Genomic DNA, 16,948 nt, shown 5'->3' on the forward strand with positions numbered 1-16,948 from the left:
AAGGAAAGGAAAGGAAAGGAAAGGAAAGGAAAGGAAAGGAAAGGAAAGGAAAGGAAAGGAAAGGAAAGGAAAGGAAGAAAGAAAAATACCTGAGGTCGGGTAATTTATAATGAAAAGAGGTTGAGCTGGCTCAGGGTTCTACAGGCCATGCATTCATGGTACTGACATGTGCATCTGCCCGGCTTCTGGAGAGGGCTTCAGGGAGCTTTTCCTCACGGCAGAAGGCAAAGCAGGAGCAGGCAAGACATGCGGCAAAGACGGGGGAGTAAGAGAGCACAGAGGTGCCACGCGCTTTTAAACAAGCAGATCTCATTCGAACTCAGAGCAAAAACTGCTTCTACATCTACAGATATTTTTATAGCAATGCCCACTCCTTGGTTCCAATTTTCTGTATTAGGCTGTTTTGTGTTGTTATAAAGAAATATCTAAGACTGTGTAATTTATAAAGAAAAGAAGTTTAACTGACTCAAAGTTCTGCAGACTGTGCAAGCATGGCACCAACATCTGTATTTCTTTGGTTTCTGATGAGACCACAGGGAACTTTCATTCATGGTGGAAGGTGAAGTGGGAGCAGGCACATCACAGAAGAGTGGAAGCATCCAGAAACATAAATCTACAGACCAATGTTCCTCATACTTATAAGTGAAAAAAATTCTAAATCAAATATTGACAATTTAATTTGGAAATGTAGCCTAAAAGTATATATTTTTTTAATTCTGACACATGTACACAAGAGTTTTATCCTTTGTATAATCAAAGGCCTTCGTACAATAAAACTATTAGGTTAGTGCAAAAGTAATTGCAGTTTTGCATCAACCTGATACATCCATCAAGCTTTGAAGGGAAATGATGTTATTCAATAATCCCATTGGCTGAAGATGGTAATTCATGCCTATAATCTCAATCCTTAGGGAGGCTGAGGCAGGTGGATTGCTTGAGCCCAGGAGATCAAGACCAGTCTGGGAAACATGGCAAAGTCCCATCCCTACAAAAAATTCAAAAATTAGCCATGCCTGGCGGCACATACCTGTAGTACCAGCTACTTGGGAGGCTGAGGCAGGATAAACACTTAGCCCAGGAAGTTGAGGGTGCAGTAGGTCATGATTGCTCCCCTGCATTCCAGCCTGGGTAACAGAGCAAGGCTCTGTCTAAAAAAAAAAAAAAAAAAAAAAAAAAAAAAAAAAAAAAAAACAAAAAAAAAAAAAAAAAAAAAAAAAAAAAAAAAAAGTAAAGAAAAAAAGAAAACCCTGTGGCCCAAAAAATTTGTCTCTACATATGAAGGGACCTGAAAGAAGCTTTAAGAAAGCACACAGGCATCCCTGGGTACATTTGTTTAGGATCTATTTCAACTCACTAAGAGAAAAACCCTACAATGTAATGCAAGAAAACTTTTATAACACCACTCTAAAACCACAGATGACACCGACAAAAACTAGGAAGTGGACCTAGATATAATATGGGAACTAAAGACTATGAATGTTCTCACTTTACAAAGAGGCTAATCAGTATCTAGTGCTTTATTTTTAGGTCAGTAATTTAATAAATATTAATATGTTAAAAATATTAATATTAAAAGCTTTTTGATAATTTAAAGTATATTACTGGTAGAATTTAAAACAGAATTGCTACAGAAAAAAGCAAAGAAAACATAATTCATATTTTTAAAAAACTCACTAAGGAAATAGCAGGAAAAAAATATTTTTTAAATGAGAATAAACAAGATAAAGGAGGAAGCACAATTACATCAGTAATAATAGCATACACATCTAACCTAAACTGCAAAGTAAAAGACAGCCACATGGTTTGATTTGGTTAGTTCGAGTAGTGAGCTAATCAAATTCAACCTAGTATTATTTAACAGCCCTAACACTTAAAAGAAATTGGCACATAAGTATTATTAAGTGATTGGGCAAGGATGTAACAGCTAAAGGCAAGAAGAAATAAAATAAATATAAGAAGAGAAAAATAGGAGTTTTCCTATTCTTATCAGGCAATGCAGAATTAAAAGAAAAAGCCATTTCCTGAAATGAAGGGAGTTATAGTATTTTGATAATAAAATCCAAAAGGAAAACATGAAAGTCATAAATCTTTATGCTCCAAATAATATTGTTCAAAATATAGTAGTCACAAATTATTAGAGGAATAAAGATAAGCTAACAGTAGTGGGACCTTCTTCCATCTTTCACAGTTGAAGTATACAAATACACATACACCTGAGTGGGACGTAGAGAAAGAATTTCCAAATAACGGTAAGATTTATTATGTTTACAGCAAGTTTGGTGTTTTATGACAGAAAAGGATAATATATTTCCTATCAAACTTACAAATAATGTTGGCAAATAGTAATTATATAGAAGGCTGTATACTCTCATAAGGTAAAAAAATAGAAAAAAGTCCAAAATTAGCACATCACAAATGATTCTCTAAAAAAAACAATTGCACCCAAAATCAAGCACATCATTAGGGATTATTTTGACGTTAATGAAAGTGAAACATAATTTATAAAAACATCTGGCATGCTGATTCAGTTATATACCAAAGCAAATCTATAGCCCCATAAGTCCTTTATCAGGACATCAGAAAGAATGAAAAAAAAAAACAAAATAAGGGTTCAATTTTTAACAATGGAAAAACAAGAACAAAGAAAATTTAAGTAAAACAGAAAGAGGGAAAAATAACAGCAGAAATTAATGAATTAGAAAATAAATTATAGACAAGATAAAGAAATCTAAGAGTGGGTTCTTTGTAGAAAAAAAAGTACTGATCAAATATTTAGCAGGTCTAATCAGATTAAAAAAGAGAAAAAAATACATACATAAAACTAGGAGTAAAAATAAATATGACCACAGACATAAGTAAAAATTTTCTAATATCATATTCTGATAATTTAAAATTTTAAATTAAACAGATGATTGGTAAAGAAAATATAAAAGTTGCCAAAAGCCTAATGAATAAATAACTAGGAAAAGAAAATTTTACAATTTTCTAAAATTTCTTGTGGAGAAAGATGGAAGAATTTTTCATTTTTTATGGCAATCTCTACATGCATATTTGAAAAAGTGAAGAAGTCCAGAAATACAAATCTACAGACCAATGTTTCTCATAATTATAAATGAAAAAAATCTAAATTAAATATCGACAATTTGGAAATGTAGTCTAAAATATTACATCATGTTCAAGAAGAATTTGCTCTAAGAATGAAATAATTATTTACTATGGAAATTTTAAAAGAATTCACTGCTTTAGATCAAAAGAGATGAGGCTCAAGTGTATTAATTCATCAGAGACCAATATGTATTTGATACAGAGCATCTGATACTGTATATGTAGATACAGAGCATCTGATACTGATTTTCTCAGTCTTTTAATAAATTAGGGGTAGACATCCATATTTCTTGAGACAATAAAGACCACTATTGCTCACTTTCAGCCAGTGGTCTTTAATGCTGAAATACTAGAGATATCCACATTACTGTTAGAAAAAGACATGATACCTTCTATAGCCACTATTCAAAAACATTGTTCTAAATGTTATAACATTGCAAAACAATACTTTAGAGGCAAGTGACAGTCTATAAATATGGTGAAAAAGAAGGCAAATTATTAGAAGTAACAAAGAAAATTACAAAACTGAGTGATGAAAAAGGACTGGATAAAAGAAGTGACAAATTATATTTTAGAAAATAAATATAAATATTATTTCCCCAAATAATAGGCATAATTAATTTCATTTAAATTCAGTAAGATTTTTGGAAACATGGCAGTAAAAAGCTAAAGTGCATCTGGAAGAGTGGGATACTTAATAACTGACCAGTCAGAAAAGCAAGGGAGATAAGCTGATTTCAGAAAATATATAAAATGTATGAATATGTACTATGATTACATGTAGAAGCATATATATCATAATATTAGTTAAAAAGACAAAAATGAAAACAAATTTGAAGGTGCAATACAATACTTTAAACTTAGAATACTAGGTATAGAAATTACGGAAAAACTATACAGAGATTTCAAGGCAGATATTAAGCATCCTGTAGAAAAATACCAGTAGGTCCATGTTCACATATTTAAAATGATCTCAATCCTACAAATTCATATGCACGTAAACTATATATGTAATTACATAAAATATATTTATGTTGTCCCCAAAACACTTTTTATTTATTAAAAAATGCTGCAATGTGTTATCAGCCGTAACCATCCACATCAACAATGTGACATTGTTGATTCTCTCTAAATGACATGGTTTTGGATGACTATTATTTTCTTCTTGTGCTTTTTTGTATCTTTTGTATTTTCTGAAAGAAATGTACTATAATATCAAAAAAGATATTTTGTATGAATAACACCATACTAGCATTTTGCATAATGTTTTGCATAATTCTTTTTATCACAGAAATCTTTGAAAATCTTATAAAATTTTTAGCACTTTCCTCAGAAAAAATAAATGCATTGTATACAAGTAAGCATCAAATTCAATACACTGTTACAGATTTTATAGACCCACTGAAGTCCATTCGAGGGTTCTAGGTGAGAAACAGACTGTGGAAAAGTTCTGAGAAATTCCTCACACATTATCTCAATGGAATCTCATCAAAACTTTGTAGATAGGAATAGCTACTATTTTTGCTAATCTAAGAATTAATAAGCTATGTCTCAAAGAGGTAAAGAACACACAGTTGATAGGGACAGAATTCACACCAGTGGCCAAGCCCTGTTGCCTTAGCACTGTGAGTTTCGTGTCCTAGCACAGGGTGGTTTATTATGCACGGAACAAGATATTGTCAAATAAACAAAATGAGACCTTGAATCCTGATTCACCCATGAAATTTTGAAAAACCTCCCAACTTTATCATGCCTTGGTTTCATCATCAATAAAGCAGAGATAATAACACTTGCCCTGCATATCCCCCAGAGTTGTTATGGAGATAAAATGTAGGGGGAAGCACTTGCAAACATAATTTATCTTTATTATTATTAATACATAAACATGTCTATTATGAATCTATTACAACTCAGGCCAGCACTGAAGTAAGTGCTGATGGGACCTAGTTGGGGGAAGAAAAAGACAAAGCTTCTTACTAAAAGGCAATTAAAATGCACCATTCTTGTTCAAAAAGTCTGTTTCCATGAGTAATTAGCAACCTATTATGCATCTGACAATGGTTTGTTGGCTATTACATCAGTTCCGTGTGGCCATCCTGTAAAGTGAATTGACACAGCAAGGAGTTCCCAGCTTTAAAAAATGTTTGTTTTCACAGGTATCTGTCTAATTTATGTCTGTGATTTAATTTTAATGATTAAAATTTTAGTTCGTTTTGAAGTCTGGTCTTTTCCCGCTGCATTCATCATAGACTTACTGAAGACTCCAGGACAATTAAGGCACATAAAATCATAACAAAGTTCCCTTTCCCTGTTTAACCTATCCGACTCCATATTCATATTGTCAGAGGTAATTCACATGCCTGGTTATCCCCCATACTTTGTTTGCCTAAGTAGGGTAGGTCTTTCATAAATGTGAGTTGAGTTGAATGAACTGTGTGCCTAAGATGCTGAGCTAGTATTCTCCGAGGTGCTCTAACCATGATTAGCTGGATACCATCTCATCTCCATGCAACTCAGTTTCCTTGTCAGTAACCTGGGTATCATGAAGGCTATTTTAATGTGAAAAATCTCTGTAAATTGCAATGGCCCAAGAAAGTGGAATAAATCATTATTTTTTGCATTTAGAATGTCCCTGAGCCAGTTCCTTCCAGTATCTTCTTCATCACAAATAGTCTATGACATCAACTAATGTACTTAACAGTCTGCCTCTGAAACTGAGCTGAGACTCACAACCGATGTTCTTGTTTGGGTTTTTGCTGTGGATTGCACTCACCTATTTAGATACCTCCTGTTCACTATTCACCAGGGGATGGGTCATCTGGATCCATTACCTGTTTTATTTCTTCTGTGCCCAACAGAAGGGTAGTTAAAGCGGAAAACTTCCATGCTGCTCCTTTCATCCTTACTCACAACCCTTCTACAGTTGCTCCGGAGTGTCAGTTATAGAGCCCGTAAGTGTGAGATCACTCCAGCCTGCTCTTCTAACCTCTAAATGGAGTCCGTCCTCAGGGATGGATGGAATTTCACTGCGTTTTCCCATTTCATTTGTGTAATGAAATCATTGTTTGGCCTTTCATTCTGTACTTTTGCCCTTTTCGGTCTTAAGGTGGACCATTCAGTAGCCCCCTCCAATTTCTCTATGAAAACTAAGACTCATAAATGGATTCTCATCAAATCTCAACATTTTCATGTATTTCTAAAATATCATATCAAACACATTCCCCTTCACAGCAGTATCCATTTTTATATACTTGCCTGTATTTATATACACATAGAATGAACATGTATTTAAATCTATAATGTGCAAACATGGTAAAACTCAAACCGTCACCTGAAAAATCAATCACTTATCATCACTGATTGGGTCAGTCATGTGATGATATAATCCATGTGTGATCAGATTCAACCCCAAAGAGCAGTATGCAATGAAACATCAGCCTTCCCTGGAATCACTTGGGCACTTGTTAAAATGGAGACAGTGATATCTTACCCCAGGATTATAGGTTGTTTATAGAATAGACAGAAATAAAATTTAATAAAAATGCATTTGTTGATTTATAGCCAAAATCTCCCCAGTGTTACATGGGGGACAACAAAAAGGAGAGTCATTGAGTAAATTACACAATATGCATTGAATGTGAACACCACAGTGATTAGCAAGAAGCCAGTTAAACAGAAAAATGCATGTGGTATTATGATAAATACAAAGCTAACATAATAATTGATGGATCAGAGGAAAAAAGTCAGCAGTAAATAAACATATTTGGGAAGCTTTAGTTTTGAGAGAAAATGGTCACTCTAATTAGTGTGGAAACAACGTATTATCTAAGAAAAAAATGGTGTGACATCTAAGTAGCTACCTAAAAAATTGAATCCTCCTTTACACTTATACCAGCACAAATTCCAGAAGAATGAATAAATATGAAGCCATAAAATCAATAAGGGAGAGTATAGAAAGTATTATAATCTCACAGTAAGAGAGTTTTCCAATTATAATATAAAACCCAAAAGATAATAAAAAAAATACTGATCAATCTGTGTCAAGCCATGTTTTTATATCTTCTTTCTCCCCAAATAAACACTATAAACAAACTCCAAAGACAAAGAACATACTGGGGAAAAAACTTACAACTCTTAATGTACAAGGCTAATTAATATATAGTCATTAAAAGTCAGTGTTTTAAAAATTTCATTAAAAATGGGTAGCTGACAGAAAAACACATAGAAAATAATATATGATAGCTTTTCATCGTACACAAAGTTTCTCAACCTTACTTATTCTAAGAAATAGACAACAGAACTTCAGGAAGATACTGTATTTCCCCTAGCAGGTTAACAAAGATCAAAAGCTTGATGACATACTATGTTGCGGAGAGGCGAGCACTGTCATTCATTGCTGGTGGGTGTGTATATTGGTAAACCTCTATGAAAGTCAATCAAAATATAAAATGTGTACACAATTTGACCTAGCACTTCCATTTCTCATGAATTTCTCATGCAGTTGAGAATTTTTTTTTTTTTTGAGATGGAGTTTTGCTCTTGTTGTCTAGGCTGGAGCGCAATGGCATGATCTCGGCTCACCACAGCCTCTGCCTCCCAGGTTCAAGCAATCCTCCTGCCTTAGCCTCCTGAGTAGCTGGGATTACAGGCACCTACCACCACACCTGGTTAATTTTTTAAAATTTTTAGTAGAGACGGTGTTTCACCATGTTGGCTAGGATTGTCTCAAATGCCTGACCTCAGTTGATCCACCTGCCTTGGCCTCCCAAAGTGCTGAGATTACAAGTGTGAGCCACTGTACCCAGCCTGAGAATTTAAATTTTAAAGGAAAATGGTAACTCTTTCTTGGTCATAGTCCCAAGGTATCAATAAGTCACTACCACAACTTGTTATAAAGACATCAAAATTGATCAGTGACAATCCGCTTTAGTAACATACTTCTGAAAGCTAGCCAATCAACAGCAGTCCTACTTCTGAAATCCAGCCATTAACAATAGGCACACTCCAGTTGCCAACCTTTCATGGCTAAAGGTCAACTGATTTCTAAACATGCTTCTCACAGTGTTTCAATTCCTGAACTTGATGCTTCCCAAACCCTATATATGATCAGCATTTGCTTTGCTTTGACAGAACTGTGTCCTACAAGCACTTTTGTCTCTTGTTTAGCAAGCAATAAAGTCAGGTTCTTGCTTTCGATATTGGGTGATAGCCTTTCCTTCCATCCAAACACTAGAACATAGTAGAGACAACATACTCATAAATACGGTGTACTCTTTTTCAAAGCATTAACATAGCAGCAGATTACACACAATGTAAATAATCTCAATGGTCCAGTAAATTAGAAAAACAGAAACATCAGATGTGTCCTGGAAAGGGAACCAGTTGGCATGGGGCAAAGGACGGAAAGAGAGACCAATACATTTCACAGAACCAGTTTTGCAGTTCTTAACATTTTGCCCCATGGGCAGATATTACACATTTAAAAGTAAATTATTTAAAGTCAGAATTTTAAATTGTGTATGTAAAAGGAAAAATACACATGAAGTCAGCAACAAACCAGTAACTGTTGCTATGCTAAATTATTGGTGGAATAGTTTTTTTAATGTCTCTTTCCCTAAACATTTAATAATGTTGTGATATAACTTATAATTTTAAATGGAAATGATTTATAAATTTTATGCAAGATATCAAACCAAAATGCAGCAAATGAGATTATTCCATTGCAAGTTGACATATAACCATAATATCAAAGGGACACAAAGATAATTTCCCTTATTAGGAGATATAACCTAGGAGAAAAGAGGAATTGAAGAAGTCCAAGTACATTGCATGAGAGAAATTGACAGAACAAAATTAAAAGGCTTCAAGCAAAGCCCAAAAGCTCTGTGAGACTTGAAGCTAACACTTCTATTTCCAACAACTTGGAGAGCAGCAGTCTTGCTGCACTGGAACTCAGACGCAGCTATAGACACATGCACTACTTGTCTATTTTTCTCAAGGAAATAGTTACAAAAGAGACAAATATTTTGGGCTTTGCTTGAAGCCTTTTAACTTTACAGGAAGATTTTGTTCTGTTAATTTCTCTCATGCAATGTACTTGGACTTCTCTAATTCCTCTTTTTTCCTAGGTTAGTTCTCCTAATAACAGAAATTATCTTTATGCACGTGTATCGCAAACTTTGCAATTACTTGCCTGTTTTTTAAAGTTAACCTAGTAAAGAGTAGATACATATTTTGCTTTGTTTTAAATTAGTTCTTTCTCTCTGATAGTCTACAAGTTCAGGGAAGACCCCAGCAGCCTCTACTTCCAGAATACAGCTACACGTACAGCACATATCCATCAGAAATAACATCTCCCAATATCACGCTTGCTGAGTCACGCAAGTACTCAAAAAGAAAAAAAAATAGACCTTAATTTTCTTACCACTGTGCAGTGTGCTCTTGGAATTCAGAAGCCAAGTTAAGCTTTCTTCTTTCAGCTGGAGAGCTCTAAAAGGGGGAAAATAGTAAAACAATTGAAATCATGTTGCTTAAAAGCTATCCTGAGCTGTTGACTGGGGAATAAAATAGTATATTAAAATGATCCAAACTATCAAACGGAAATATTTTCATCCATCATTGGCTAGTGCACATTACTCCGACTGTGCTACTTGCATAGTGACGTTAAGTTGCAGGGTTTCAGGCACCCATTCATCCTAAGGAAACTCACAGGGCATATTTGTATCATTCCATCACTTAAGACAACTTTAATCCAGTCCCCCATTCCATTTTCATTTCCAATCTTGAAATACTTAACACAGTGTATATTGATTATAGAAAAAAGTAACACTCTTGGCATAGAATTTAATTTTGCAGTTTATTCATTTTAATTCATGTCTGCATTCAAAAACCTTGACATAAGAAATTTGAAAGGTCTGATAATTAAACTGTTAATCCAAATTTCCTCCTGCACAAAAGGTTGTAATTTTTAGGACTAAAACCAAAAGACAAACTTTGAATATATTCGTATTTCTCTTCAAGTTCGAGAAATCACTTAAATAATCATGCCTATCTATATTTGTCCATTAAGATTTCTGAATAATATCAGTCTTATACATACAATTTATAGTATTTAAATTTCTTTCAAATGCTATCATTAGGTGATCTGGCAATACCTAATAAAATTAAGGCCAGGCACCATGGCTCATTCCTGTAATCCTAGCCCTTTGGAAGGCCAAGGTGAGAGCATTGCTTGAGTCTGGGAGCTCAAGGCAAGCCTAGGAAACATAGATTAACCAGGCGTGGTGGTGTGTGCCTGTGGTTTCAACTACTTGTGAGGCTAAGGCAGGTAGACTGTTTGAGTTCAGGAGGTCGAGGCTGCAGTGAACTGCGATTGTGCCACAACACTCCAGCCTAAGTGATAGAGTAAAATGCTGTCCCAAAAAATAAAATAAAATAAAATTCTTGGCTGGGTACAGTGGCTCATGCCTGCAATCCCAGGACTTTGGGAGGCCAAGGCAGGCAGAGCACAGGTCAGGAATTCGAGACTAGCCCGGCCAACATGGTGAAACCCTGTCTCTGCTAAAAATACAGAAGTTAGCTGGATGTGGTAGCATGCACCTGTAGTTCCAGCTGCTCGGGTGGCTGTGGCTGGGGAATTGGGGAATTGCTTGAACCTGGGAGATGGAGGTTGCAGTGAGCCGAGATTGTACCACTGCACACCAGCTTGGTGAGAGAGCAAAACTCCATCTCAAAATAAATAAATAAATAATAAAATTCGTATGCTACAATTCCATTTCTGGGAATCTGTAAAGGCACATGCACCATGATACTCATTACAGCATTGCTATTTGGAAGTCAAGAGCTAGAAACCATCTTGATGCCCATAGATGAAAGACTGGTAGAATAAACCCATGCAGCAATGTTATATCCACTGGACAGAACATGAAGCAGTCATGAAAAGTAATTAAATAGCACTGATTATATGTCAAAGAATTTTTGTCGATAATTTTTATTGAGAAAAGCAGTAGGTAGAAAAGAGTATAAAATGGTCTATATATGCATATAAACAAATTGTATAACTAAGGTTTCATATCAGTTATTCCCAATCAAGAGTGATATTGCCTGCTAGGGACATTTTGTGGTATCTGGAGACATTTTAGTCATTGACACCGTGGGGAGCATGCTCCTGGCATTTGGTAGGTGGAGGCCAGGAATGCTGCTAAACATGCCTCAGTGCACAGCACAGCCCCCCACCACAAAGACTTATCTGGCCCACGTGTCAATAGCACTTAGGCTGAGACACTCCTGTATGTGGAGATGATATGATTTTATAATTAAATTATGTAAGTATAGGAAATGCATGGAAGATCACTCTACCATTTGTCCAGGTAGCTGATCTAGGGAGAAATGGGAGTGGGGATGAAGGCTGAGATGCTAGTGGAGAGGAAGAAGTAGCAGATAGGGGTGCCCAGGCTAGGGTCAGCTTTAGAATACAATCTTATCTCTTATATCTTGATAGGTGTTGGCTCTTTGTCCCCACCCAAATCTCATCTTATAGTTCCCATAATTCTCACATGTTGCAGGAGGGACCCAGTGGGAGATGACTGAATCATGGAGGTGAGTCTTTCCCATGCTGTCCTTGTGATAGTGAATGCGTTTCACGAGATCTGTGATGGTTTTAAAAAGGGGAATTTCTCTGTGCAAACTCTCTCTTTGCCTGCTGCCATCCACGTAAGATGTCATCTGCTCCTCCTAGCCTCCTGTCATGACTGTGAGGCCTCCCTTGCCACATGGAACTGTGAGTCCATTAAACCTCTTTCTTTTGTAAATTGCCCAGTCTCGGGTATGTCTTTATCAGCAGCGTGAAAACAGACTAATACATACCTGTGTTAAATTACCTTGAAATTATTAGTGTCATCTTTCTTTTTGTTCCTTAGATGCAGCAAAGTAAAGGGATAACTTTAAAATTTCACTAAACCACATTCTTACAAGATGAAAGAAAAATAAACCCAACTTGGAAGAAAAGCCCAACTTCAATGCCATCAAAGGGAAGAAATGATAACTTAGCCAGCCTGGGCTTTGGCAAATCTTTGTATGATATTGTTTGGATTCTCCTAAATAATTTTGTTGATTTCAGTTAATTTGAACTGGCCTCACCCTCATCCATTGTTCATATCAGCAGTTTGGTATTTTTATTACACTATGGGGAATTCAATTTAAAATAGAGCAGAATACCAAAAATATGAAAAGTCACTCATTAACTTTGCATAGATGTGAGTATGGCCGGTGTAGTTGTTCCACTTTAACTTGTATTCTGCCAGCAAATCCACAAGATACACTTCAAAATGAGTATCCTGCCTTATATCAGACGTGAACCACACCTAGTCAATGCCATTTCTGAATTAAGAAGCAGTACTTTTGTCATCTTTCCTAAACTGTTAGTCTTTGGGTGTTTTGCGTAGATTTTAGCAAAAGCATAGAGCTTCATTGTATTCTGAGTAAACCCCTCTTTGATGAAAGCCCTTGTACAGCTCGTGTTTGGCTATATAGCGTTACTGTCAGACATCAGAGACACCAAGGAAAATGCCTATTCCCACTGAATGCCACATTCCAGGTTACTGCATATACATAAAATGCCAGGAGTGCAGAGGGTGCTGTGGGAGGCCACACCGATTCTCACTATTCACCCGGGGCTAAAAACAATTTTTTGTACTCCTATTTCTAACTCTTCCCAGGCCCTTGACCCTTGATTCTATTCATACTGCTCTTACTGGGGTGATAAATTCTTCTTGTCCCATCTTTTGCTCCTATCAGTTCTTCTCTCACTCCTTCCTGATGGCTTTATTTTACTGTGGAGTATTTCCTCACTGGCCTGTAATGCTTTGTAATTCTCAGCATAAAGTATTTTTACACCTGAAGTCTCCTTACCCAGATATCTCTCCTCAAGCTATTGTCTGATGGCACTTCCAATCTCATGAAGATGCTGTTACTAGTCCAGCCTACATATCCACATTCATTTGTGTGCACTAAGTGCTTGTTTTCTGATTACCTCCCTGATAAGATGATACTGCAACCCTTTGATGCCCACTGTGTTCTGATTCTCAAGGTCTATTTTAACTTTCTTGGTTATGTCATAAAACACAGATTACAAGACTATCAGAGTATAGCCTGGAACACTGGCCCACAGTAGCCAATAGGTTTCAACTCCCCTGCTAACACCATTCATTGGAAAGCTTGTTTTTGCAGTGTTCAGAGGAATGCCCCATGGGGGAGGTCACCATGATACATTGGCAGTGTTGGCATCAGAAGTGGGTAGTGGCAGTGGACATGGCCAGCATCTGTTTACTGCCCCAAAACCAGTCATAAGGGACCTTTCAATGACAGGGAAAATCTAGGGTATATGTGCCTGTTCTGTGTACCTGAAGTGCATTTAATTTAAGAGTGTGGATATATACGTAGACACACACACAAACTACATGTGTGTGTCTCCAATGTGGAAAAGACCAAAGGTGTTTGCAAGCTGTAGACAAGCTACCAGCAGAGGTTTCTTCTTGTTTCTTCCATACTTTGCAGTGAAATCCAAATTCCTTCTTGACGACCTTCCTCCCCAGTCTTCTGCTGGGCAACTCTTTGAAGAGCCACCCACAGCATGCTTCTTGCCAGCTCTCATGACTGGTTCCTTCACTGTATGCAAACGTACCCTCAAGGTTACTGTGATGATTAACATTAGGTGTCAACTTGATTGGATTTGAAGGATGCCTAGATGGCTAGTAAAGTATTATTTCTGGTTGTGTCTGTGTGAGTGTTGCCAGAGGAGACTGACATTTGAGTAGGTGAACTGGGAGAGGAAGACCCACACTCAATGTAGGTGGGCACTACCCAATTGTCTGCTAACTGGCTAGAACAAAGCAGGCAGAAGGGATTTACCTTGTCTCAGATGAGACTTTGGACTTTGGAGTTCATGCTGGAATGAATTAAGACTCTGGGGGACTATTGAGAAGGCATGATTGCATTTTGCAATGTGAGAGGGACATGAGATTTGAAAGGATCAGGGGCAGAATGATACCATTTGGATCTGTGTCCCCACCAAATCTCATGTGGAATTGTAATCCCCAATGCTGGAAGAAGGGCCTGGTGGGAGGTGGTTGGATTATGGAGGCGGAGCTCTCATGAATGGTTTATCACCATCACTTTGGTGCTATTCTTGTGATAGTGAGTGAGTATCACAAGATCTGGTTGTTGTACAAGTGTGTGGCACCTCCCTGCTCTCTCTCTCTTCCTCCTGCTCCAGCCATGTAAAACACCTGCTTCCCCATTACCTTCTTCCATGATTGTAAGTTTCCTGAGGCCTCCCAGAAGCAGAAGCCCCTATGCTTCCTGTACAATCTGTGGAACCATGAGTCAGTTAAACCTCTTGATATGGTTTGGCTCTGTCCCCACCCAAATCTCATTTGGAATTGAATCTCCCATAATTCCCACATTTTGGGAGGGATCCAGTGGGGGACAAGAAATCATGGTGGTGGTTTCCCCCATACTGTTCTCCTGGTAGTGAATAAGTCTCACTGATGGTTTGAAAAGGGGAAACCCCTTTTGCTTGGCTCTCACCCTTCTCTTGTTTGCCACCATGTGAGACGTGCCTTTCACTTTCTGCCATGATTGTGAGGCCTCCCCAGCCATGTGGGACTGTGAGTTCATTAAACCTCTTTTGTAAATTGCTCAGTCTTGGATATGTCTTTATCAGCAGCATGAAAACAGACTAATACACGCCTCTTCTCTTACAAATTACCCAGTCACCATTATTTCATTACAGCAGTGTGAGAATGGACTAATACAGTCACCTGCTCAGAGAAACCATCTCTGACTACTGTATGAAAAGGCCCTGGCCCTACCTCCTGGCTGTTCAGCTCCAGCCTCACTCTATTCCATGAGCCAGCATCATTTTCTTCACAGCATGTTTCCCCTCTTATGTAACACTATCGATGTTTGCTGGGTTATGTGAGTCTTATCCATGCATTCATCTGATGCCCACGCTCACTGTATTGTGATCGCCACCATGGGAAAGGCTGGGTTGCCTGTGGAACAGGTACCTAGCACAGGGCAAGGCATGATGTGGACACTGGGCAGAGGTTCATGGAATTTCTTAGTTAATCCATTTTCTGTACAGATGAGGAAGAAAGGCCCAGAGAGGTGATGCCACCCAGCCAAGGTCACTCAACGAATACTAATAACTAAGCCCAGAATCCTTTGCCTTCAAGCACTGGCTCAGATTTCATTTGCTTTGTTTTGTTTTGTCTTTCAGAAAAAAATTATAAATAACATGTAGACTGTTTCTCCCCAAGGGAGGCCCAAAAAAGCGACTGTATATTCTATGAAGAACATAAGTATGTCTCAGTAATGAGCCAGAGATTTTCAAGTAATTCTCAGGAATTCTTAAGGAATTCTGAGTCCTGACCTTCCTCTTCCCATGGTGAACTCAGGGCCACAAAGTCTGCTGCACACGGAGCTTCTATAGATGCAAATCTGAGAACCCTGTAGCCTCAAAGGTATCATTGCTGCTTATGCTAGGATGCTTTGCCTCAGCTTCCAAAAAACTCACTGAAAAAGCAGACTCAAATTAATACCTTTTATCCCAAGTCCCTGAGACAAATAACCTTCCAAGGCCCCCACATCATCATCATCATCATCATCTTCTTCTTCTTCTTCTTCTTCTCCTTCTCCTTCTTCCTTCTTCTTTCTTCTTTCTTCCTTCTTCTTCTTCTTCTTATCCTCTTCCTCCTCCTCCTCCTTCCTCCTTCATCCTTCCTCTTTCATCCTCCTCCTCCTCTTCTTTTTCCTCTTCTTCTTCTTCCTCCTTCTTTTTCCTCCTCCTCTTCCTTTTCCTCCTCCTCCTCCTCATTCTCCTCTTTCCTCTCTTCTTTCTATTTCTATTCTCTCATTTGGCTCTTCCTTTGTGTTTCAATTGTTGCTTGTGCCTAGTTCTTTCACACGCATGGCATTTCTCACTGTTAGGCGTTTGGCTATATACACAGTGAGCATCCTAGATTTCAGAACCAAGGATGTGCCAAGTGTCTCATATGTTACAAAGTTAATTCATTGAATCATCCCAGTAAATTTATACAGCCAATTTTGTATCTCAATGTTAAAGATTAAGTCAACTAAGTCTCAGAAAGATGAAATCACTTGCCTCCTGATAATAGAGCTCACAAAGACAGCCTGTCCCAAAGTCCAGTTCATCTTTTAACATCATTGTAAGTCACTATAATCACTTTGAAGCTTCCATGAAATGCAGAATGGGGAGAGACTATAGGGAGAATGGGAGACAGGGAGGTAGTATAGAAGAGGTAAGAGCCTGGGCTTTGGAGAGGACTTTGTGTTTTAATATTTATCAGCCATGGACAAGTGATATAATCATTCCAAGCCTTACAATTTTCTCTTTCAAAAGGTTAAGAGAGAATAATATTTTCGTCACAAGACTGACAGAAGATTAAACAGGACAATGTATGAAAAGTATATTTGCCCCTGAGTCTAAACGATAGGTGATATGTAAATACATTATCTAGGAAACACCAGAGGGATGCCAGTGTATGCACTGGCAGAGCTGAGTATCTGGAGGCCCTGGTTGTTGGGTCCGAGTGTAGAACCTTAAGGTATAACAAGACAGGCGTCCTGAGCTGATCTGACCCTGGAGATGTGGGCTTAACTACAAGTGCATATTCCTATGTCTTCCCCAGACACTGACAAGCTGGAATGTCTAAGATCACCAGGCTCCTAAGAACAGCTGGAAGGACAGCAGCATGTAATGGGGGCAGAGATCCAGAGCACTTCAAGAGACTATGGAGAGCAGGCACTATCTTCCATGTGA

This window comes from Cebus imitator, unplaced genomic scaffold (assembly GCF_001604975.1).
Source record: "Cebus imitator isolate Cc_AM_T3 unplaced genomic scaffold, Cebus_imitator-1.0 Scaffold41, whole genome shotgun sequence".
In the NCBI taxonomy this organism is placed as follows: domain Eukaryota; kingdom Metazoa; phylum Chordata; class Mammalia; order Primates; family Cebidae; genus Cebus; species Cebus imitator.